Source organism: Canis aureus, chromosome 24 (genome assembly GCF_053574225.1).
Source record: "Canis aureus isolate CA01 chromosome 24, VMU_Caureus_v.1.0, whole genome shotgun sequence".
Taxonomy (NCBI): domain Eukaryota; kingdom Metazoa; phylum Chordata; class Mammalia; order Carnivora; family Canidae; genus Canis; species Canis aureus.
In genome coordinates, this window is record NC_135634.1 from 49,377,495 (window position 1) to 49,402,507 (window position 25,013).

General features: G+C 50.2%; 1 protein-coding gene and 1 long non-coding RNA gene across 44 annotated transcripts in view; one reads left to right on the forward strand and one right to left on the reverse strand.

The window, feature by feature from the left end:
• Window positions 1–25,013, forward strand: part of LRRFIP1 (LRR binding FLII interacting protein 1) — a 139,288-nt gene that overhangs the window by 31,593 nt on the left and 82,682 nt on the right. The gene's annotated exons all lie outside the window — the stretch shown is intronic.
• Window positions 9,283–14,946, reverse strand: LOC144296296 (uncharacterized). The gene is made up of 5 exons (XR_013363461.1): window positions 14,849–14,946; window positions 14,668–14,745; window positions 11,454–11,673; window positions 11,257–11,327; window positions 9,283–10,218 (listed from the first exon to the last, which is right to left on the reverse strand). It is a non-coding gene; the product is annotated as an uncharacterized LOC144296296 (long non-coding RNA).

The following is a 25,013-nucleotide window of genomic DNA, read 5'->3' on the forward strand; positions in this document are numbered from 1 at the left end:
GAAAGAAAAAGAGGTTTGAATCAACACTGTATCCCAGAACACATAGTCCTCATGCAATCAATACTGAGACACATCAAGTTTCTAGATAGCCATAATAAAGATTTCCTTGGAAAGCGAGCAGAAAGATCAGGTCACTTGTAAGGGGAACAGTATTCATACGGGCCCCAGACTTCTCCACGGCAACATTCAAAGTAAGAGACAGTTGGAACACTGCCTGCAAAGCCAAGGAAAGGAAGTGTGACCAGGAATTGTATACCCCGAGCTGTCATTCAAACACAAAGGAGAAAAAAGTCGTATTTGTTTATACATGCGTAGAGTTTCTCAGAAAGGATATGTAAGGAAATAGAATTCCATTTTTGAAAGTGCAAGAATTCAGGAATGTCACTCCCGTAAGCCCTTTGTGAATGAACTGTTGTGTTTCCCATTTTACACTTGATGTGTCTCAGTTTATTGGACTTTAGTTGTTCAGTGGAACCACTTGCAGATCCTCTGAATCCCTGTGCTCAGGCCACAGCTCCCCAAGTCGGGAGCTCCAGTGTAGGCCCTAGAGCCCTCCAGGGCCCTCCCAGTGTCTTTTAAAAACCTATGTCTGACAATCAGTTGCAACCAAGAGATAAGTTAAAAAAAAAATTGCACAAAAGGACTGACACTGAGCATTGCACCAGTTGAACGGTAGGGCCAAGATTAAAACAGATGAGGAAGTGCTGTTACCAAGGAAACCACCTCAAAAAGTACTACAGACAATGCAAGAAGTCTGTGAGATGATGCGGCATGAAGCACTGCATCGCAGCCGGTAGCTTCCGTGTGCTGGTGCCATACCCACTTAGAAGAAACGATGGAAGATAAGGCCCCATTTTTAAGAGCTGCAAAATACTGAAAATAGCCAGGAATAAGCCTAACAATACAATTTATGTGGGGGAAAAAAAATCTTTAAAACACTGCTTAGGGACGCCAAGGATTTCAACAGTGGGCAAGGCATACTATGTTCCTGGATAGGATGATTTAACATTATAAAATATCAAGCCAATATGAAGCCGTGTTCATCCACATATTTTTATTGGACAGATCAATAAAGATAGCAATAGGAGGGGCGCCTGGGTAGCTCACTCGGTGAAGAGTCTGCCTTCGGCTCAGGTCATGGTCTTGGGGTCCTGGGATCGAGCCCTGCGTTGGGCTTCCTGCTTCTCCTTCTCCCTCTGCCCTTCCGTTTGCTTGTGCTCTCTTGCTCTTGCTTTCTCACAAATAAATAAAAAAATCTTTTAAAAAAATAGCAATAGGACTTCTTTTGGTACTAACTAACCTGATTCCAAAATTTATATGGAAAAATTAATAGGCAGTAATAACCAGGAAATTCCAAAAAGTACTAATATGGGGGATTAGCCCTAAGATATTAAACACATTATAAATCTACAATAAGTAAAACTGACCTTAGCATACCTCATGGACAGGCAGGTCATTGGCACAAAGTAGAAAATGTAGAAATGGACCCAAATAAATAGTGAACTTTTATATATGGCAAAAGGGTTTCAAACCAGTGGGGAAAACATAAATTATTAAATAATGGTTTGGGGACAGATGACAAACCATATGGAATAGAATAAAGTCAGATAAGGCTTCAAATCTAAATCAAATTAAATTACAAGAAAGTCAAAGATTTAATTTTTTTTTTTTTAAGTAGGCTCTACGCCCTGGGTGGAGCCCATCACAGGTCTTGAACTCATGACCCTAAGATCAAGACCCCAGAGCTGGGGTCAAGAGCCACTCAGGTGCCACAGATTTAAATATTTTTAAAACTGAGACCATGAAATTATAGGAAGAAGTAAGAGAACTTTAACATAATATGGGGAAGCCTTTCAAAGTAAGGTGTGAAACCCAGAAGTCACAAAAGCAACATTTGTTTTACCTAAATGTATTCATTATGGCAAACGCCACCCTTAAAAAGGTGAAAAGATAGTGAACAGAAAACGAGTTTGCAGCTTGTATCACTGAGGCCGATCTCTCTGATGCGTGTGGGCAGAGCCCTAAGTGGTGGTTAAGGAGACCGACAATACAGGAGAGGAACAGGCAAGAGAAAGTGAGGTCACTCCCGAGAAAGGACCCCCTCCTCCGTCCTCCTGGAAGCCGGGCTCCCAGCCCCAGAGTGGAGGGCTGGGTCCCTTCTGCTGCGCCTGCAGCCCAGGCACTGGCCTGGACCCTGCCCTGCAGGAGAGCTGCCCCACCCCCAGGAAGAAGGCCCTGCAGGGCAGTGTCCCCGTGGAGCTGGCGGCTGTGAGCACTCAGGAGCCTTCTTCCGATTTTGTTCACTGGGCGCCCGGCAAGGTCAGGGCGTTTGCATGTCATCCAGGACGCCGTCCCGACCAGATCAACAAAGAGTGAGGCGGTGTGCTGGGTCGGGGAGGAAACGGCAGGGCAGGACACCTGGCGCCCTTCCAGAGGGTCAGCTCCAGCCTGGGCCCCGGGTGGGGGCAGGAAGGAAGGTCCTGAGTTAGGGGCCAGGTGGCGATGGTTGACTCATCCTAAGTCCTCCTAACGAAGCAGCTCCTCTGTCCCAAGTGTTACGGGCAAGGGAGCGGCCTGCTTGCCAGGTGCAGAGAGCCTCGGACCTGCCCCTGGACGGGCACTCGGCCTGGACAGGCCTGGGTGTAGCACCCACACGCTCCAGGGCATGAAACCCTCCGAGAAAGTCGTGAGGCGGGTGGGGTGTGTGGAGGGCTTCCCTTGCTGATGGAACAGGAGATGGGAGGTGAGGGCGGGGAGCCAAGGAAGAAGGGACAGGTGCGGGTTCCAGAAGCCCTCAAACCGTGGTCAGCTCTGAGGTCCCAGGGCGGGTGCCAAGCATCCCCATGTAGCACCGTGTCCTGGTTGATTGACACCTTGTGGCCTCTCCCATGAGTGACAGGCCGTCGGACAGCTCCCTGCAGGGACCTTTGTACGGGTGCTCCCTGGGGACCCCGGGCATAATGGTGCAAACACCCCCCACCCCCACCCCAGAGGAGACAGGCCTGCATAACCGCCGCCTGCGAGCATCTGAAAGAGAATGAAGCTGGACCACCTGGCTCTTGTGCGAAAAGCAGAGGCCGAGCTCAGCCTCCCAAGGAAGGGGGTCCTGGTGCCTGGGAGCCTGCCTTGCTGTCCCCCCCACCCCAACTTCGTGGGCTGGGCTGCCTCACCAGGGCTGGACCCAGGTGAACTACACCAGGGGCCGTCCTCAGCGGGCCCGGCCTGTCCTTGGACCCCCATGGCTGTCCCGCGTGATGGGGGCTCAGCTCCCCTGCCCTGGGAGCTTGATTTCTGGGCTGCTCCGTCCTCCTCCGTGGGACCGTCTTTGTCCTCATGTTGATCCTCTCAGGCAGGAGAACAGCGAGGGTACTTACGGCCTCGTCACCACGGATGGAATTTCTTTCTTTTTCTTTTTTTTTAAAGATTTTATTTATTTATTCATGAGACAGAGAGAGAGAGAGGCAGAGACCCAGGCAGAGAGAGAAGCAGGCTCCATGCAGGGAGCCCGATGTGGGACTCGATCCCGGGTCTCCAGGATCACGTCCTGGGCCAAAGGCAGGCGCTAAACCACTGAGCCCCCCCCGCTCCCCACCATGGATGGAATTTCGAACGGCAGCTCACATCTGTGGTGCAGACTTGCCAGTGGATGAGCTCGCTCGGGGAGGAAGGTGGGGCCCGCCGTGGAGCCGGCCGGCGAGCACGCCTCCTGGCAGCCGAGGCCGCGTCCACAGCTGCGTGGCCGGGCCGCGTGGCGAGGGCCGCCTGACCCCGGAGCCAGCAGGCCCCCCCGATGGTGAGTAAATGTAAAGCCTGGCTGAAGACTGCGCGTTCCCGAGGCTGCCGTGGCGGATTCCGCAGACCACGTGGCTCACAGCAACACGAGTGACACAGCTGCCGAGGCCAGAAACCCAAGATCGAGGTGCCGGTGGGGTCAGTGCCTCCTGCAGGCTTTGAGGGGAACCCGTTCCCGGTCTCTCTCCCAGCCGCTGGCCGTTGCCCGAACGAGACCCTGACGCTCCTCGCCGGACCGCACGTCCCTCTGGCCCCGCCTCCGCCTTCACACAGCGCTCTCCCTGGGTCTGAGCTCCGGGTCCACATTTCTCTCTTCTCACGAGGACACCAGTCAAGGGATGCGGGACCACCCCGATCCAGCACGACCGTGTCCTAGTGTGATTGCCTCTGTAAAAGAGCCCATTTCCAAACAAGGTGGCGTTCACAAGTTCTGGGTAGACGGGAGTTTGGGGGGATGACATTCACCCTGCACAGCGTTCTTAAGCATCACCTGTAGGATTTTATTGCTCAGAGCTCAAGTATGTGGTGTGTGCTGCGTGCATGCTCTTAACCCCTGATGAGATAAGGAAAGTCTTTTTTTCTCCCCCCAGGTCCAACTACCAAATGCATTTTTTTCCCTTCTCTTGGGACATGAAGATGTATAATGTTTTGTCACAAACTGACCTGAAATAATTGTTTGTTCTGCAACACAATCCATTAATAACACCTTGTAACTAGGACAGTTTGGTGCTCCCGTTCTCAACCTGGCTATTTATAGGGAAACGTATTTTCTCTGAATTAAGATGCATTGATTAACGCTAATAAGTATAACAGATTTAACTAAAAGGACTAGGATTTTTGACTTTAACAACTTAGTGATGAAGATGGTGGCCCTTCTCGGGGACAAGGAGGGAGAGGGGTGTACGGCAGGACTTCCCGGTGCTTGGAGAGGATGGCGCGATGTCATGGCCCCCTTTATGGAGACTGGGGCGCCAGTGGGTTGGCGGGCAGGGTGGGGAACGGGGGAGGAGTAAATGTTGCATCCTGGAAGTGTTGTGCTCGGGGAGCTGAGGGCTGCCCAGGTGAGCGATCTAGCAAACATCCAGACATGTTGGCCTGGATCGCAGAGGGAGCGGGAGGTCACCCAGTCGGGAGAGAAGGGTGCCGAGGAGGGGGCGCTGGGGCTCCAGGAGAGACGAAGGTCGGGGGGCCCTGGGGAGGCCTCAGCCTGAGCAGTGTCAGGGAAGTGGTGGGAAGGAAAAGATCCCAGGGGAATGCCGCTTCGGGGTGGGGGGGGAATGGACAGGCAGGGGCCCGTGATGGGGCTTGGGTTTGTGGCAGACGCCCGTGGCTTTCTCTTTAGTGTGGTTCCCTCCCCACGCGTGCCCACTGATGGGCTCCAGGGGGCTGCCGCCCGTCGGTTCTTGGTGGTACCCAGGGCGGCTCCCTGTGGGCCTGTGCAGAGCTCCCAGACCTTCAGATCCGTGACTCCTGCATCTCCCCCTGGATCCCTCTGCTAGCTGTCCCTGCAAGGGTCACTGGCGGGCAAGGAGGCCGTTTGAGGAGCTAAATCTTGTTAAAAACTATAACCTGAATTTACTGAATACTCGTTACATGCCAACGTGTTCCATGCATGTTCCCGCCAGTGTTGGGACACAGGGGTGGCCGGTGGGGTCAGGGGTTTGGGGGTGGGGAGCCACAGACTGAGAGGTCGCTGGCTAGAAGGTGCTGGTGCCAGCATCAGCAGACACCTGGCAGGGGGACTCTGGGACCGACGCTCTTCCACTAACTCACTCCCGCTGGAGCAGGTGTCCCAGGGCCCGGGGGACGGGGGCCTGGAGGTGAGGCAGCGCGCCCAAGTGCGTGAATGCTGCCTTCGGAAGAAACCAGCTATATTCCATGTGTAAGGGCCGAAGGCCCAAGGAGGCAAGGTTTTATCCCAGATAAAAAGGCACTTTTCCATCAAGAAATGCTGCTCAGACGCTGAGGGCACTTCCTCTCCAAAGTGTGAGTGGCTGGTCCCTGGAAATGTGTTCTTGCTTTCTTTGAATTTTTAAATTTTGAGGCAATAACATTTTTATAAAATAATCATTCTACTTTTTCTACCCAGTGGCTGCCTCGTGTCCTATCTGTATTTACCACAATTATCTCCTTAAGCCCGTTTTCCTCTACTATAAATAATATGGAAATGAACACCCGCGTTCAGTCATCTGCACGCATCTCTGATTGCCGCTGGGAGTAAGAAGTAAGATTGCTAGGTTCAAAGGACGCGTACATCTGCGAGGACTTTTGGAGCATACTGATGATGTTCATGCTGCCTGAATTTGGTTTTCCATTACGCTGCAGAATTTCACGACAGCCAAGAATTTCTATGGGTAAAATTGAGCGGAGGGATTTTTCTGGAAGCTAATAAATGACTTCAGGCTTATCATCGGCGATGGCAGTGTGCTGACTCCGAAAGATTTTAAGTTTCTCCCACATCTTGAAGAATACTTGTAATTATTCATGAAACATTTAAACAAGCTTCTTACTCGGTGTCAGTTAATGCAGCATTACTTATTGTGGAAAAGAACTATTTAATGCCTTTTTGAAGTTAATGAGATTCAATGCGAGGAGTTTCGCATAAAAGTTAAGGTAAAAGACAATACTAATTTCGTTTGAGAAAAACAACGGTGATTTTTCTCATTTACCAGAGTGAATTTTCCTCCTGATGCGTCTATATTTTCAAATAATTTTAATTTAAGGGGCGCCTGGGTGGCGCAGTCAGTTGAGCATCTGACTCTTGGTTTCAGCTCAGGTCACGATCTCAAGGTCCTGAGATAGAGCCCCACGTGGCCTAATCTGCTCGAGATTCTCTCTCCCTCCCCCTCTGCCCCTTAACCCTCTCTCTAAAATAAATAAGTAAATCTTAAAATAATAATAATAATGATAATTTCAACGTAAGAGCTTTCGATTTTGAACAAAACACATGTAAATGAAGTAGTCTGTGATCTACAAAACAAGGAGATCCGGACTTTCCTCACAGGTTTTAGATTAGAGAGCCAGGGTTGGCATCCACTCTTCACATGAGAGTGAGGTGCTTCCCAGAAGTCACCACGAGCCAAAATATCTTAATATGATGCCTTGTTTATTAGCAACCCAGCATTTAAAACTGGGATTTTGTTCGGAGTGGCTCATTTTATGACGCAAAACTGCCAAAAGGTACTACAAAAATAAAATAATTATATGCTCTTTGCAAACTTCGTTAGTATTGAAACTAGATGCTGTGCAAAAGTGATATTGTGTGTTGGGGGCCAGGGCTTTGTTAGGCATCTCCTGCCACAGATGGACCTGGCTGGGTGACGCCGCCTCCAGGCAGCAAGCACGGATGGCGTCCTTTGTTGTAGCTCCAACTGCAGTCAGAACTAGGATCTTCTGGGCAGGCTCTTCCTCGCAGGCTGGATTTGCAGGAGAGAGGCTCTATGATGATGCCCCCCCACCCCTTAACTCGTGTGTCTTTGGTGCAAAACTCCTGGGCCCGCAGCCTCCCCAGGAGGTGCCCAGGGGCCCGGCTGCACTGCCCACTTGGGGCAGGTTATTTTACCTTCTTGTGCGTTAGTGTCCTTGCTTGAAAAACTCTAATTCATGAGCTTGTTGTAAGAACTAAGAGAATCCAGCCAGGTGTGGTGCTCAGCACAGAGCCTGGAGCCCAGCGAGCTCTGACGCCGGTTCCTCGCCCCGAGTCAGGCACTTGGCTGTGTGCGTGGGACGCTGACAGGCCCCGCCCAGCAGCGCCAGCCTGGTGACAGGTCCCTCCAAGGAGCGCCAGCCCAATGACAGGTGCCTCCAAGCAGTGCCAGCCTGGTGACCGGCCTGCCCAGCAGCACCAGCCTGGTGACTGGTCCTGCCAAGCAGCGCCAGCCTGGTGATAGGCCCGCCCAGCAGCACCAGACCAGTGACTGGTCCCTCCGAGCAGCACCAACCCGGTGACAGGTCCCTCTGAGCAGTGCCAGCCCGGTGACAGGCCCTGCCCAGAAGCACCAGACCGGTGACAGGCCCACCCAGCAGTGCCAGCCCGGTGACAGGCCCACCCAGCAGTGCCAGCCCAGTGACAGGTCCCTCCGAGCAGCTCCAGCCCAGTGACAGGTCCTCCGAGCAGCGCCAGCATGGTCCCTCCATGGTTATGGTGTGACCACCGTCGGGCGGCCCCTAGCGACTGGTAGTTCGTCCTTCTGTCCCTCTCCTGGACAGTAGGGTTCCATCTCTTCCCGAGAGGTGGGGTGGGGGCCACAGGGTGCAAGGCAGCCCTGGGTCACGCTGCAGAGGCCACCGTGACAACCGGTCCTCCCACGTTATCAGTGTGGGGTTCCCACGCGGCCCGTGTGGGACACTGAAGTAAAGTGACCTGATCAGGCGCCCAAGATGGGCCAGTGCGCCCACCTGGCTTCCGGACGCCATCTGCCCCATCCCCTCTGCGTCCCCGGCTGCCTGGCCCTGCTGGGGCCCCCTCGGCAGCCCGTGTGGCCATCCCAGCCAGGCTCCCGGCCTTAACCCCTTGCGACTTCTCCATGTCCTGCCCTGACCCCCGTCGGGCCCCCCCCCCATGGTGGCCCGACTCCCCCAGAGGCATGTCTCCCATCCCCCGCTCCTCAGAGCCCCTGGAACCCCCCATTTCCCTCCCTCTGTGGAGCCGTGACCTGGCTCAGCTGAGGCCCGGTCACCTCACGTGGCTGTGTCCACAGCCTGTGCGTCTGTCTGCCCCCCTCATCTGTCTTCATCTTGCTTCCCCCCCAATCCCCAGCAAACACAGCCTCCTGCCACGAGTCCCCACTTTACCACACCCATTAATGGCTCTGGTAGCCACCAGGAGAGACTTAAAATCCTGGCCTCTGCCTGGGTGGCTCAGGTGGTTGAGCATCCGACTCTTGATTTTGGCTCAGGTGGTGCTCAGGGCCGTAGGATCGAGGCCCTCGATGGGCTCTGAGCCGAGCGTGGAGCCTGCTTGGGATTCTCTCTCTCCCACCCCCTCTGCCTCCCCCACCCCTCCCACACACACACTTGCACACATTCTCTTTCTCTCTCTCAAAAAATAAAATAAAATCTTTAAAAATCGTAGCCTCCTCTCTCACCTCATCGGCACCCCCCGCCCCAGCATCTTGTATGCCAAACATACGGAGCTATAGGACAGGTGTCGCCCATCACTCTCTATCCTTCCAGATGCAGTTTCCCCCTTCCTCCAGGAAGCCCTCCCTGGTTTCACAGGGGTGGCACAGGAGCCTATTATCCTCACAGCATCTGTCCTCAGGTTTGACTAAAACAGATAGTTTTTGTTGCATAAATGAAGAAATCACTGAAAAAGATTAATATTGTTGGCAAAAAGAAGTGTTTTATTTTTTTATATTAACTGTAATACATGTTTATTGGAGGAAATAATAAGGAAAATTCAGACAATAGAAAATAAATACTGTGACCAAGCATAAAACCTGTTAAGATTTTGTTTTATTCCCCTCTGATGTTTCACCTATGGATGTCTTTGGATATAGTCTCAATTGCATGTTTGGAAATGCCACACTTTTACTTTTTTTCTTTTTTTAAGGAAAAAAATAAGCTCAACTATTGTATCAAATGTTCTGAGAAATGTCATCCCCCCAGAATATGGCACCGAGGACATCCCTTATGACCAAGGACGATGTCCTTGTTTTCCTATCTTTGGACACAGAGGTTCTTGTGTTTGTTTACAGTTGCAAATAACACGGCGGTGAATGTCTTTACAAGTAAATAATTTCTTGAACTTACTTCCTTAAATCGGAATATGAGATGAGTAAACACAAATGTGGGAAGTGCAAACGTGCGTGAGGATCCGGATACTGGTTCCCAGATTGCTTTCCTGAAAGGTTGGCTCCGTTTACACCCGCGCCCCTGTCGTCTGGAAGTGGCTTCCTCCCCATGGGGTCAAGCGCTGTGATTACTCTTAGCCTTCGCCCGTTTGATGGCTACAAACTGGTAGCCCTAGGCCGCTTCGGGTTTTTTGGTGTGGTTTTTTTTTTTAAGATATTTATTTATTTATTTATTTATTTATTTATTTATTTATTTATGATAGACATAGAGAGAGGCAGAGACACAGGAGGAAGGAGAAGCAGGCTCCACGCAGGGAGCCCGATGCGGGACTCTATCCCAGGACTCCAGGATCGAGCCCTGGGCCAAAGGCAGGCGCTAAACTGCCGAGCCACCCAGAGATCCCCCGCCGCTTCGGTTTTTGAAGTTCTCTCTCTAATTGTCAAAGCATGTCTTGGAGTGTTAGGCTTTTTGCTCTGGTTTGGGTGCCGTGCAGATGTATTTATTTACCTTTCCATAGCTGTGGCGAATGTTTTTCCGAGTTGAGATCGGGCCGGGCAGATGCTTGACAACCGTTAGAGTGATTCTCCCGGCAGGGCCTCCTCTTTAAGCTGTGCGAGTCCTCACGGCATGCTGAGCAGATGAAAGAGAGATGAAGGGTGGAGCTAAGTGGGATCGAAATGATGGATTCACCCTGGGTAAATGCTTACGCACACCTCTCTTTAAAAATAGCACTGGTTCGTGAAACACCACTGGCTGCTCCAACACACTGTTTCCTAGGGGACCGTTGCTGATGGGCAGAGGCCCACCAGGACTCCTTCATTCCCACCCCAGTGTGAGGTGCGTTCACCTGACCCGGCATCGCCCATCACTACCTCCAGAGTCGGCCTGAGTCGGCCTCTGGCAGGAGACCGGGGCAGCCTGGCTGAGATCCAGCACCAAATCATTGAACACAACCCAGCTGGGAGGAGCGGGCTTTCTGTGCTCTTGGACATCTGACAAAGGGTGGTGGACGGTTACGCTTCTAAAAGGGAAAAAGTAATGCATGCTCGAAGGATGATGTGTCAGTTAGGGTTTTTTTGTTTTTTTTTTGTTTTTTTCTTTTTTCAGAGAGAGGAAAAAGTCTGAAATGTCCCAAATAAAGCTATTTCCTGTGTCTATACCACAGCTGGGGAGCCAAAAGCAGTATTGTTCAAATGGAGGTCACCCTGTTCTAGGAAGTGTGCGCCCTGACACGTTGGTGTGTCTGCTTGGCCGCGGGGCCTTAGACAGGTCACTTGTCAAGACTAGAATAATGACATCTCCTGCTGGGAGCAGCCACCAGGCCAGATGGTGTTCGGAGGCCCCTCCCAGCTGTGGTTGTAAGAAAGAAGGAAAAACGTTTGTCAGGCAGCGGCCAGGGGTGGGTGGGAGAGTCAGGACCATGGATAGTCCTGCACAGCTTGAGTACCCTACTCAACCCCAAGGCTCAGTGTCCACCGTGGTGCCACGGGAACAACTACCCTGATCTTTAGGGCCGCCGGGGCTTCAGTGAGATCAACACAGCGCCTGTGTGAGCCAGGGTCCCGCGTCCAGGAGGTTTGTGCAGCAGTGTTCCCGCAGACAACACACCCTGGGTTCAGACCCACCTCCACCTACCCACCAGCCGCGGGACCTCCCCAAGCCACTCACTCTGTGCTTTGGTTTCCTTCTCCTCATTTGGACAGCAGGAGCTTGTCTCCAGCTTCATCTGGAAGGTGTCCCTTGGGAGTCCAGCAGAGGTGGTGAGCACGGCACAGGGAGGGGGTACGAGGGTACTCCCAGGTGGGGAGGACAGCCCCAAGTCCCCCTCTTTGAAGGTCCCATCCCATCCCACCCTCTTGTCTCACCTGAAGAGACCTACAGTATTTTCACATAGCACCTGGGGGAAGCAGTCTCTTGCATCCAAAGAGGGTCTGAGGATTCTGAACTGAGGAAGCCCCTCCGGTTCGTGTGGCTGCACCTGCTGTCCCACCAGGACATGCTGTCCCAGGTGCCGAGCAATGAGCTCGTGTCGGCTTGCTGGTCACCGGTGGGCCCCTGCCACAACCTGCACTGCACATGCACATCCTGTGAGCACGGATGGGTAACTTGTAAGCTGCCATGAACTGCAAACCTGAGATCCTGGGGCTTTTCACATGGTGAAGGCTCAGAAGCACTTACTCCCAACCTCTGGAAACAAATCAGGCATGGCCCATGCTCCCACGAGAGCTAATTTGTTGTCACATGTCCGAAACCAGGACGGCACAGCAGAGGGTCTCGCCAGCTCTCGGGTACAGTTGGTTGGATACATTTTTTTTTTAAAGATTGTATTTATTTATTTGACAGAGAGATACAGAGATAGTGACAGAGATAGTGAGAGATAGCACCAGCAGGGGGAGGCAGAGGGAAAGGGAGAAGTAGACTCCTCGCTGAGCAGCGAGGCTCGATCCCAGGACCCCAGAAGGCAGATGCTTAACCCACTGAGCCACCCAGGTGCCCCTCAAAATAGAGCTTCTTAAAACAAAGATGGAACATGTGGTTCTTGTGCAAGAGAGTTAGGCTTTTGTGCTCAATGAAAACTGAATATTTAAAAAAATAAATTATTTAAAAATAATTTAAAAGATTAAAAATTCTTAGGTATCTGAAATCATGTTAGTTGTCCAAAATGGGAAGCAGAGAATTTTCTGCAGCCCTGAAATGCAAATTTTATCTTGCCTTTAAAAAAAAAAAATTGACTGGGGGCAACTGCTGGTGTGTGACACTTGATCTCAGGGTCAAGTTGGGGGTGGAGTTTACTAAAAAAAAAATATTGGCTTAATTGTTCCAAGTTTGGTTTATTATGCTGGTTATTCTGAGAGAGTAACTATCATATATTGAAATGAGATCTTACAAATATCTAAAAACGGATGATATGTATTTTTAAAATATTTCCCTTAGCTTAAAGGTCTGAATAAAACCTTTCAATGTGATTCATCTTGTCTTTTCAAGTATTGCTATACATAACCCAAAAATACTGACTTTTGGTGTCTTTAATAAGGAGCCACAGTGTTTTTCATAGAGCATGACGGAATTCTGCTACATATGGTGGAAGCGTCCAAACTTTTTTTAGATTAAGGACAGACTTATCGATACAAGTATGTTCACTGTACAATACATCAAAAAGTGATCTTGGTTTTGTATTAAATAAAACTCTGCCACGGATTAGGCTGTTAACTGAATTCTTCAGCTGTTGGCTGGACCCTCCTTTATGACAAACACTTAAATTTTTATAAGTTGCTTTAGTAAAAAAAAAAAAAAAGGAAGAAGAAGAAAGAAACTTGGGGATTCACTTCAAAGGCTTGGAGTCACCCCAGGAGGCATAGCAGACTCACCTGTCCCTGGGCAGGGAGCTGAGCCCAAAGGGACAGCGTGGGAGTGCCCCAAGGCAGGTGCGGGTGCCTCATGCAGGAGAGCTTGACAGACACCTGAGAGGTGTGGGGGCTTCGCCCCGTCCTCCCAGGAAGGCCCGGGGAGGCTTCACAAGAGGGCTCACCTTCTCCCCAGCCAGCGCGCCCACCTCTCACTTCTCAGCAGCCCCCGAGCCGCGTTCCGGTCGGCGTTCCCCTAGCGCGACTCGGTGCGGGCACGTTTCTATTTCACGCCAGGGCACTTATCACAGTTATGATTAATTACTTACTTGTGCGATCGTTCAACATCTGTCTGCCCCCGGTGTGCTTGCCTGTTGTCATTGTTTTTTGTTTTTTTTTTTAAAGATTTTATTTATTTATTCATGAGACACACACAGAGAGAGAAGCAGGCTCCCTGCAAGGAGCCCGATGTGGGACTCGATCCTGGGACTCGGAGATCACGCCCTGCACCAAAGGCAGACGCTCAACCGCTGAGCCACCCAGGCGCCCCTGCCTATTGTCATTGTTAATGCACACACGGTTGGCTTGGAACGGGACACGTGGTAGGCCCTCGATCCGTGTTTGTTGATTGAATGAATGAGGGAAGGAGCGGAAGGGAGGGCCCGGGGCGTTGTCTGGGGTAACTGCACTCACCCTGAGGCCTGACTGGTCTGAGGCAGTGGCCGTGGGAAGGCTCCACGCTGGTTCTGAAAACAGAAGCTGGCTGGCTTGGGTACTGGGTGGGAAGCAGGGGAGCATGGGCCCTGAGAGGGGGGCCAGCTGCGGGCGTGTGTGGGCATTGAGGGCATCAAGGCTCCATGTGCCCCCCACCCCCACCCCCCGTAAGTGTTGTCTCCTTTCGTCCATAACAACCCTGTAAGGCTGGTGCCATTATCGCCTCTCCTTTACAAGTGGGGGAAATTGAGGCACAGAGATGTTAGATAAAGCTTTCCTAGGGACGCTGGTTGGTCATGCCCCCATGGGAGAAGAAGCGCAAGAGAAAGAGTCTCGGAGCCAGCAGGGGTGCCTCTTTGGACGTGTGGAGTTCCAGATGGCTTTGGGACATGCAAGGGGCAGGTGCACTGATGCTTGGAGAGGTCAGGAGTCGAAATACCGATCTGGTGCTGGGGCTGCCTGGGTCATGGCCAAACAGAGGGGCCAGGAGAGGCCGGGGAGCTGGGGGCATTACAGCAAACGCTCTGAAGGCCGCCCGGGGATCTGAATACCCACCCCCACCACGAGTGTGGGGCAAGGGTGTAAGTGAAGTTGTGTGTCCCCTTGATTTTCTGTGGCATCCAGAAATAGGTAATTAGCCAATAAAATGCAAAGATCACTATTCACTACTTGCAGGAGTGGTTGATAGTATCAGTGAAAGGAGAGATCCGCACAAAGGCCTGAGTTTGCATAAAAGAAATCTGGCATCAGTGATCAAGTGTGTGATATACTTTTTAAAGATTTATGTATCCATTTGAGAGAGAGAGAACACGTGTGCAGGGGCAGAGGGAGAGGGAGAGAGCATCTCAAGCAGTCTCCTCGCTGAGCCCGGGCGCCCTGTGCAGGGCTGGGTCCCACAACCCTGAGGTCGGGACCTGGGCCGACACCAGGAGTCGCAGGCTCAACCAGCTGAGCCACCCAGGCGCCCCGCGTGTGTGATTTTTAAAAGCAAAATTAAACAAGACAAAGAACTGTATCTGACCTCTTAAAAGACCCAGAAAGATTCTTCACCTTGGGTCCGTGAATCCCCCAAGGGCCTTCGCTGGATTTCGAGAGATCCCTGAAATCGAGCAGGGAAAGAGAGCGGCATTTCTCCACTTTGAATGCAGGCCAGACCCTTGAGTAGTCCCCCAAGGGGGTGCGACGGGAAGCCCGGGTGTCACCTGCCCACTGGGAAGCGCAGCCTGCTATGTCCGCAACACGGGGCCCCCTCGGGTCACCTGGTGCACTAGTACAGGAGCCAGTCCGCCGGCTGTTCAGCTGCCCCCCCTCTGCCCCCCCCCCCCCCCGCCACCCACGCCACCCCCCGGCCACCCGCACCTCCAGGCCGCTTCCTGTTTCTCTGTGCGTCTCCCAGCAACGGCCGCGGGAGGCGTGGGTTCCACTTCCAGGGTTTGTCCTGATCTCAGAACCCCCCCACCCCCCCTTCGTCATCAGGAAGCCCAGTGAGATCTGAAACACCCTGCTGGAGCTCTGGCCACCCCGGCCTGCGGAGCACGGGAACCCAGCCCCGGCTGTCCTCGAGGTCACGCCCCCAAGGTCATTGTCCCCGTGTTCCCCGAGCCCCTTTACCTTCTCAGGCACCTGGCACCTGCTCCGTGGGTCCCCGTATGCATCCTTCTGTTCCCATGACTGCTGCGGGCTTCCTGACTGGGCTCCGATTGATACACTGTAGCACAATTTAAAAATACAGTTTAATAACATAATCCATTTATTTGCATATACTGTGCTTTAAACATTTAAAATATCGTTCTGAGAATGGCCACAGGTCCTCACCAGTGTGCCGGAGGCATCCGTGATACAAAAGCAGGGACGAATTGGAGGTGGTCACCTGCCTAATTCATTACAGTTTCTTCTGTTTGGGTTAAAGCCTCTGGGAACACAAAACATAAAGGTTTTCCTTTCCCTTCTTCCTTTCCTTTCTTTTCCAAAAATGTTATGGAAGAAAATGAACTTTGTGTTATTTTCTCCCCTTTCAGGCTCGGGTGCCTGGGTGGCTCCGTTAGTGAAGCCTCAGCCTTGGGCTCAGGTCATGATCTCGGGGTCCTGGGATGGAGCCCCTGCATCCGGCTCTCTGCTCAGGGGGGAACCTGCTTCTCCCTCTGCCTCTGCTTGTGCTTTCTCTCTCTCTCTCTCAAATAAATAAAAATCTTAAAAAATAAAATAAACACAATAAAAGTAGTACATGCTCATAAAAAAAAAATTACCATGTCATCATTTCTAGGTGTACAGGTGAGTGACATCGGGTACATTCACATTGCTTTGCAGCTATCACCACCGTCCAACCACAGGACATTTTCACCTTCCCAAACTGAAACTCTGTCCCAATTAATCAGTTCCTTATCTCCTTCCCCAAGCCCCTGGCACCCACCATTCTTTCTGTTTCTATGAATCTGATTAACATAAATTTTTACTATTGCGTGTTGCTTTCTCATGGCAAAACGGCTTAAATGTGACACTTAATGCAAATAGTAATTGCCTGATGCTTGCCTTTCTTTTTTAAAATTAAATAAGCAGCTGTCCACATAGAATGTCGTCTTGCCAGTCCTGATTGCTCTTATTTTGCTGATGGTATCTGAAAATTCATGTAGGGTCATGATGACTTAAATCTTTCTACTTCCATGAACTGCAGATGCAGAGAGCTCGTGGCAGGGAGACGGCTCTAAAACAGACGTGCACGGGTCACGTACTTGCAAGATCTCTTGCACACGGATTTCCAGATCTTTCGTGTGGCCAGTTTCACTGTCTGGAACTCCCAACGTCTAACTTCTGTTCTCTGAAGAGAACTTCACACTGATGTTTCTCTTCCTCCTTTTGTGATACTGCATGAACAGAGTGAACTGGAGGGTTTTTTAACCATTATTTTAAAAATTGTGGTTAAAAAAAATACACACAACAAAGTTTAGCACCTTAACCGTGTCAAAGTGCATTCACACTGCTGTTACGCACCCATCGCCGCCATCTCCAGAACATTCTCATCTTCCCCAAACTAAAACTCCGTCCCTACGAAACACAGACTCCCCAGCCCCTCGTGCCCATCCTTCGACTTCCTTCTCTGCGAATGTCACAATTCTGGGGAATCTCGTATAAGCAGAATTGTACAATATTTGTCCTTCTGTGTCTGGCTTACTTCACTTTGCATAATATCTTCAAGTCTCATCCACGTGGTAGCAGGTATCAGAATCTCCTTCCTTTTTAAGGCCCAATAATAATCCATTGCGTGGATGGACCACATTGTGTTTATCTGCTCATCTGTTGATGGCTACCCAAGGTTGCTTCCACTTATGAAGGAATAAACTGGTTTTTGTATCTAATATGAACTAATTAGAAATTTTAATGTGGCTTAACATAAAGAGGACATGGGTGCTAAGGTCCCCCTTTAATCATTATATTTTCTGATATTATTAAGCCACTGTGGGGATCCCTGGGTGGCTCAGTGGTTTAGCGCCTGCCTTTGGCCCAGGGCGCGATCCTGGAGTCCCAGGATCGAGTCGCGCATCAGGCTCCTGGCTTGGAGCCTGCTTCTCCCTCTGCCTGTGTCTCTGCCTCTCTCTCTCTATGTCTATCATAAATAATAAATAAATAAATATTTTTTTAAAAAAAGCCACCGTGGGGATCCCTGGGTGGCTCAGTGGTTTAGCGCCTGCCTTTGGCCCAGGGCGCGATCCTGGAGTCCCGGGATCGAGTCCTGCGTCAGGCTCCTGGCATGGAGCCTGCTTCTCCCTCCTCCTGTGTCTCTGCCTCTCTCTCTCTCTCTCTCTCTCTCTCTCTATGTCTATCATAAATAATAAATAAATAAATATTAAAAAAAAAAAGCCACCGTGCCACATTTAGCACAGGCCCCTGGCAATGCTCCCCTGTGGCCACGAGGAGGCAGGGGGTGCACCACCCCTCCCCAGGCTTTTCTCCCAGACTTCTGTTCCTCACCGCCTACCCGCCTCTACCTTCTTCAAGAGATAAAGATTCCGAAAGATAAAGATAGTTCTATTATGCTTTATTCTAAATGTAGGACATGCATTTTAGATAATCACAGAATATTAGAACTGAAATCTCTGAATATTTCTTTTTAATATTCTTCGTGGCAGATGATTTCTTCACTCTCAACAACCTAAAGCTGCCATAGGAGAGCCTCTTTGCCCGAAGAGAGAAGTTCAGGAGCTTCTCTTACCTAATACCATTCTTTGGAGACACAGTCGTACCTCCTTATCTGGCCTCTGCCGTTTAAGTCTAACTTCTAGATCAGAATCACAACTACGAAGTGACCAGGTGCCTCAAAGAAAGTAACGGTGGCAAAGTTCAGGCCTCTTGTTCTAGGAAGGTAACATGGTCCCTCCCCCCAGAGCCCCCGGCTTCGAACCCCGGTAATGCTGCGATTCTAAGGGTTGAAGCACTTTACACGTTGCCCTGCACCGGGGGTGCATGCAGGCTGGCCACGCTGCGTGGGGCAGGAAGGCTCATAGGGAGGGGGGGTTGGTCTGCACCCCTTGGTAAATGGTACTGGACACGTTAAGATTCAGACGACATGCCCCTGGAATTATTTTGTGACCTTGTGCATTACAGACCGAGAACCTGCTCTGCACCTACAGTTAGTGTTTTATTTATTTAAATATTGAATACGAACAATTGCTCATTTGATGCTTATTAGCCGTACTAAGTAGGTAACATCACTACCCCTATTTTACAGATGAGGACACTGAGGCATGGAGAGGGGTTGCATCACTGGCCCAAGGCTGACCGCGAGTCTAGATGGCGAGTTTGGGCAGACGCGGACTTCCTGCCCAGACAGGGCTGGCCCTACAGCTTGAGCCCGTGAGCAACTCCCCCGGGCCTCACCCCGCAGAAAGCAATTGTTTTCTAACATCAACAATAATAATTAACTTTTCACCTGCTTCAGAGCTATTCTTTCTCCAAGGTGTCTGCCTGGTGTCTCTTTTATTGGTCCAAACGAGATGCCTTTAGCCTTTAGCCAACGGAGTCTTGTTCTGAGACTTGTCATTTGCTTCCTTTCAGGGCTCTCAGCAGATGATTGACAACAGACTTTCTGCTTACTTTATTGGCAACTTTAATGCTATTTAAATTCTTACAAGCTCTGAGTCCTGCCCTGTGTGATTACAGCATAAGCACTGACTCGGATGCTGCTGTGTCCTTGCTATTTCCCTAAGTGTGGAGGACTCATGTTAAGATGGGGCGCCTGGGTGGCTCAGTGGTAGAGCATCTACTTTGGCTCAGGTCATGATCCTGGGGCCCTGGGATCAAGTCCCACATGGGGCTCCCTGCAGGAGCCTGCTTCTATCTCTGCCCCCTCTCTCTGTGTCTCTCACAAATTAATAAACAAGATCTTAAAAAAAAAAAAAGATGAGACCAGTGGACCAGGGCCACTGGAGTGTTACTATGACAGCCGTTCCAAGTGCATGCAGGACAAAGAAATCTGCAGTGTTAACTATGGAGAGGGGGTGGAATGTGTTACCACTTGCAGATGATGTGTACGCCTAATCCAAAATATCAGTCGAAAGTGAGAGTTCAGTTTGCAATCGTTTGTAAGGGCATAGGGAAAAAAAAACCCTATAGCACGGCCATATCCCACAGTAATGATTTTTTTAATTAAGGCAAAAGGTTAAGATCCCATTCAAAGTAGCACTGAGATGAAGAGAACTATTACAATTTTCTGAATATACATCAGATTTTAAAGTGGAGAGAGACATGCCTTCTTCCTGAATGAGGAAACTCAATGTTGTGAACATGTGAATCCATCCCCAAAAAACTGATGAATATAATGTGATTCAAATAAAATTCTCCTAAACATTGGCCCCTAAACAAGACTGGTTTTAAGTTGGGCAAGTGAACTCTAACGTTAATCTAGGAGAGTAAATAGTGAGACCATCAAGAAATTTTGCGGAAAGAATCATGAGGGCGATTTTCAACTTGTTTTGTAGCCTATGGGTTCTTTGTTCAAACAAAATCCTACCTCCCTATCCAGATGCTCTCAGCGGGGCCTTTACTGCTTCCTGAATAAACTTCAAGTTCCTTAGCCTATTATAAAAAAAAAAAAAAAAAAAAAAAGAACGTTCTAACAATATCTGAAGGTATTCTGAGAAGCAATAAAATTCCCACGATGCCATCGCTTGAATAGAGCAGCTGGGTTGTTTATTTAGTGTTTCCTTCCAGCCTTTGTCTACACGCATTCATTTTTACCTAGTCGTGTTCATGATATACTTGTTTAAGGACCGAGGATGCTGAAAGCCTGGCTTTGGGAAGGGTAGGAAGGCAATGCCAAGATTCTGGACTTAAACGGGGGGCAGCTACCCCACAGGGCAAAGCTCTCCAAGTGCTCCAAAAATGTTGTTTAAAGCTTTAAGCCTGGGCCCCTGGGGGGGCTCAGCAGTTGAGCATCTGCCTTCGGCTTAGGTTCGGATCCTGGGATCCCAGGATCAAGTCCTACACTGGGCTCCCCACAGAAAGCCTGCTTTTCCCTCTGCCTGTGTCTCTGCCTCTCTCTGTGTGTCTCATGGATAAATAAATAAAATCTTAAAAAAAAAAAAAAAAAAAAAAAGCTTTAAGCCTAATCCAAACTAATTAAGTGCTGGAAACTACATACGGCTTCTCTAAACCTGTATGTGAAGTGTCACTCCAGAGTCCCTAGTCTTGCAGGAAAAATAGTCTATGTGCTTTGGAAGGACAGATAGAATGTGCTGCAAGCTGTTTGTGCCAGCCTGGTCCCCCCTGTGACCTGCCATCCTGTGTGGTGGCTGCGTCCCCCCACCCCCACCCCCCATTTTACATAGGATGCTGGAAAGGGGTCACGGGAGTACCTGAAACTAATAAGCAGCAGAGTAGGGATTTCAGCCAGGCCCCAGCCTCCGACCTCCAGGTAGGTGTCTGCAGGAATCACCGGGGCCCAGGTAGGCTGTGCAGGCTGCAGGGGCTCCCCTCGGCCCCGACTCCTCAGCGCTCATTCACCCACATAGGCCAAGAAACTCCATTGGCCTCCATTGGTCAAAGAATGGCTGAATTCCATTCTTTGACCTTCTTACTTGAAACACTCTTACTTGCAGGTCTACTTCCACCGTCACCCCCTTGGCCTTGGCATGACCGCACCACCTCTGACATCTCAGCTTCGGACCTCCCACCCTGTGGCCCCCACCTTCTGTCTCGGGAGTGCCTGGTGCTGACTCTCTTCCCACTACAGCCACTAGCCTTGCTTTTGAGTCCTCACTTAAAAGAGGACCACAGATGTCAGGGGTTATGTTGAAATAGCTCTTCCCGGCCATGATTTCTGTGCGTGTGTCGCTATGAGTCTATTGGAGCTTGACTTCTCTGTGTCAGTTGACAAGTCAATATGTTTGGACAGTGTGTGTGCCTTTGATGAAGGTACAAGTCCCTCTAGACCAGGGCTTCTCCCCCGGGGGCATTTTGCCTGCCAGGAGACATGCGGTGATAGCTGGAGACATTCAGGGTTGTCATAAGTGGGATGGAGAGTGCTCCTGCATGCGGTGTGGAGAGGCCACGGACGCTGCTAAATGTCCTATGAGGCACAGGACAGATGCCACACCAAAGAGTGAGTTGGCCCAAAATTGCCCGTAGCGTTGAGGTTAAGAAACTCTGCTCTCTATTTATGTTAGAGTTCCTCATAAAGTCTAACCCCACATTTGATACCGGATGCCTCCACGGAAGTGGGGGTAAGAGGAGGGGGCTTCAATATAATCTGAGTAGCTAAGCTCAAACCTCCTGGTGCCAAAGACGCATTTCGAAAGCCTCCAGTGGACTCAGGAACCACGCCCTCCCCGTGTTCAAAGGCGGGTCGAAGCTGCCCCACAAGATGTTGGGTATAAAGGTGCCTTTAATTGACCTCTTTGCTGGTACAGGGTGATGACGTGGTCAGGAGTGGCTATTTGATCTCCAGCTATTCCAGAATTTCCACTCTTGTGCCAAACATGCCTCTCCAGACTGCTGTTCTTTGCTCTTCCTTAAACTTCCCTTGAATTTTCGTCTAAAATACTCATTTCTCAAAGGTAAGACTTCTTGATTCTATGTTAGAGTCTTCTGTAAAGATACACAGTTCATGCAAGTTGATGATAAAGAAGTTGCTCATCATCCTGTACTTTCCTGGAGTCTAACAGTGGATGGCTTATCTCGGGCCTGTATTTCAGCCTGGCGTGCAGAGGGGAATACCCTCCTATCAGGGTTTGGGCAGGTGTTTCCAGTGCCGTGCTGACGTGTGTGAGCTAGTCTTTATTTTCCTCAGAAAGATGATTTTAGGGATGCTGCTTTAGGAACTTCTGTATTTTGGGGTGGAAGGTGGCTCACGTCTCATGTTCTCGTCTGTCCTTAAGCCAGGCCGTCTTCAAGTCAAATTGCTTATTATCGGGAATGCCTGATTTTTAAATGTTTGAATTCATCTTACTTGCCCTTAAATCTACCTGTTTGCTGTGGGTACTATTTATTTTTTAAAAGATTTTTATTTATTTATTCATGAGAGACACAGAGAAGGAGGCAGAGACACAGGCAGAGAGAGAAAAAGGCTCCCTATGGGGAGCCGGATGCAGGACTCAATCCCAGGACCCCGGGGTCACAACCTGAGCCGAAGGGAGATGCTCAACCACTGAGCCCCTCAGGCACCCCTACTATGGGTACCACTTAAATTAATATCATAAAGTCCTATGTTCCTCACATTTCTTTCTTGTGAATGACATTCGTCAATCACATCTGTAGCCTGATTGATTTCTGGAGGGTAAAGATTTGTCCCGTGGCTCTGATTTTAAGGAACATTATATCTTTTCTAGAATGTTAAACTCATAGGCAGGCGGACTAAGACCCGGGCCAAATAAATGGGTGAGAATCTGGAAAAAAATATTACTTCCATTTATTTAATCACCATATTCTATTCCTAGTGTATATTGCAGCATTTGGTTTATTTCTTATCGGTGAGGTGTTCTCTTAGTTAGTGAACACAGTTCTTGAGAGTAAAGCTCATTTTTCCATGTCACTATTTATCCTGAGCAAAAGCATTTTAAATTGACTGTTCAGAGAGCACATATAGATACACCTTTTTCTTTGCATAAGAGTTAACTTGGGATTTTTCACAATTTATTTCTACGTGGCTGAGAAATACATAAAGGATTAGTCGTTTTGTTTTCAGTATTTTTAGAAAATAATCAGTTGATATTTGCGGTGTGTTGTGCTCGTGAGAAACACAACTGGTTTTCCTAAGAGGTACTTCGTTGGAGGTGGAGGTGGCCGTTTCCTTGGTGATGATATATGGGAGATGTTTCTGTGATCTCAGGTCCTTGGTCTGGCCTGGATCGCCAGTTCTGAAGGATGGTGTGGAAAAGTGGATACATTTTCCCCGCAGGATTGCCATGGACTTATGCCTGGACACTTTGGGAGCTGGACTTAATTCCAGAGTACAGTAAATTAGAAATTATGTTAAGTGTGGGTCAGATCTGGGCCTGTGACAGCCTTGTTGAGCTTTCTGGAGCTCCACGGAAGGGCTCTGCATTCAGGAACTAGAAACAGCATCACCCCGGCTGGGCCCCAGGCAGCTCCTGTTCCTCTCCCCGCACCCCCATCCCCAACAAGCCCCATGGCCCACGGTCCCCGCACCAGGGCTGTGCTGCTTGTTATCAGTCCTCTCCTGGCCACGTGACTCTCTCTCTCCATTCAGCTCAGAAGCAAGGCCAGGTCCCCACATATGCCCACCCCCACCCCTTGGGCACCAGAGTCTCCTAGACCCAGCCCCACCCCCACCCCAACTCTCCTTTGGCTCCCACCTTTCAGCCTCCAGAGTCTCTCTCATTCTCAAAATGGGAGAGACCAACGAACACGTCCCCCTGCCCAGGCCCTCCCCCTGGTCCCTCCTTCCTCCTGGGCTGCCATCTGCCATTTCTTACACCTGTCCAAATCGCTGAAAATGTTTAATTGTAGAATTTTAACAATGGCATGCAATAGCCGGTGTTTTTCCAGTTCCTGGGCCTGTTGTCTTCCCTCCACCTGCCTTGTGTAACACGAGGTTCACACCAGCCTTCTGGGGAAGCTCGTGAACGGTGGCTTTTCCTGTTTCTCTGAGCACCCCTGGTCTGTCTTCACCCCTGGTCTGTCTTGGCTTGTTGCTGACACACCTCTCACTCCCTACACGTTGGAGCCCCGTGATTCCTCTGGCATGCACGCTCCCATGTTCCTAGCGCCTTAACCCAGGTGGCGCTTCTGACGGCGCAGGTGGGCCCACTGGTCACCTCCTCCAGCGCTTTCTGCCAGTACTTCCAGTGCAGTCCAACCCAAACCCAGACTCACCACCTTCCTTAGAAACCCCAGGGGATTGAAAGAAGTGTGGTGAATTGCTGAATAGTACCTAGTTATTTAAAAAGAAAACAAAGGGACACCTGGGTGGCTCAGGGCGTGATCCTGGGGTCCTTGGATCGAGTCCTACATCGGGCTCCCCGCATGGAGCCTGCTTCTTCCTCTGCCTGTGTCTCTGCCTCTCTCTCTATATTTATGTCTCTCATGAATAAGTAAAATCTTAAAAAAGAAAGAAAATTCCTAAAGACATTCCATTTTAAGAGAGAGTTTCTTTCCTAATTGCTACAAAAATATAAAATGCTTAAGATCAGTGAGAGATTTTTTTTTTAAGATTTTATTTGTTTATGCATGAGAGACACAGAGAGAGACAGAGGCAGAGACACAGGCAGAGGGAGAAGCAGCCCCCCCGCCACCTCCTCCAGTGATCACACCCGGAGCCAAAGGCAGACGCTCAACTGCTGAGCCACCCAGGCGTCCCAAGATCAGCGAGAGTTAATGATAACCTGCCAAAGTCTTCCATTTATCAGGAGAATCATCCACGCACCCATCCATCATCTCTGAAGTGCCTCCATGTTCCAAGGTGAGAACACCCTAACACCCTCCCGTTCTGGAAAGGCCCGCTCCTAGTGGAGGGGAGGGTGAGTATCAAGTCATCAGCAGCTGAGAGAATCAAGCATGTGGTTATATGACACCCAGCACAGTGAGTGCCCCAGAAGCAGGAGAGCTGTATATATATCTATTAGAGAGAGCTGGGGTGTGGGGGGCAGAGAGAGAGTGAGAATCTCAAGCGGACTCCACGTCCAGCATGGAGCCTGACACGGGGCTCGATCTCACAACCCTGAGATCCCGACCTGAGCTGAAACCAAGAGTCAGATGGTCAACCATCTGAGCCACCCAGGCACCCCAGCAGGAGCTGTTTTTATACTGGAAACTAGCTCACTCTTCTTTTCAGCCACTCTTGCTCTGGATGCTCCTGTCCACCGGACGCCGTCTGGATTCTTGCCCACGAGCTATGTTCACTGCACCATGGGGTGC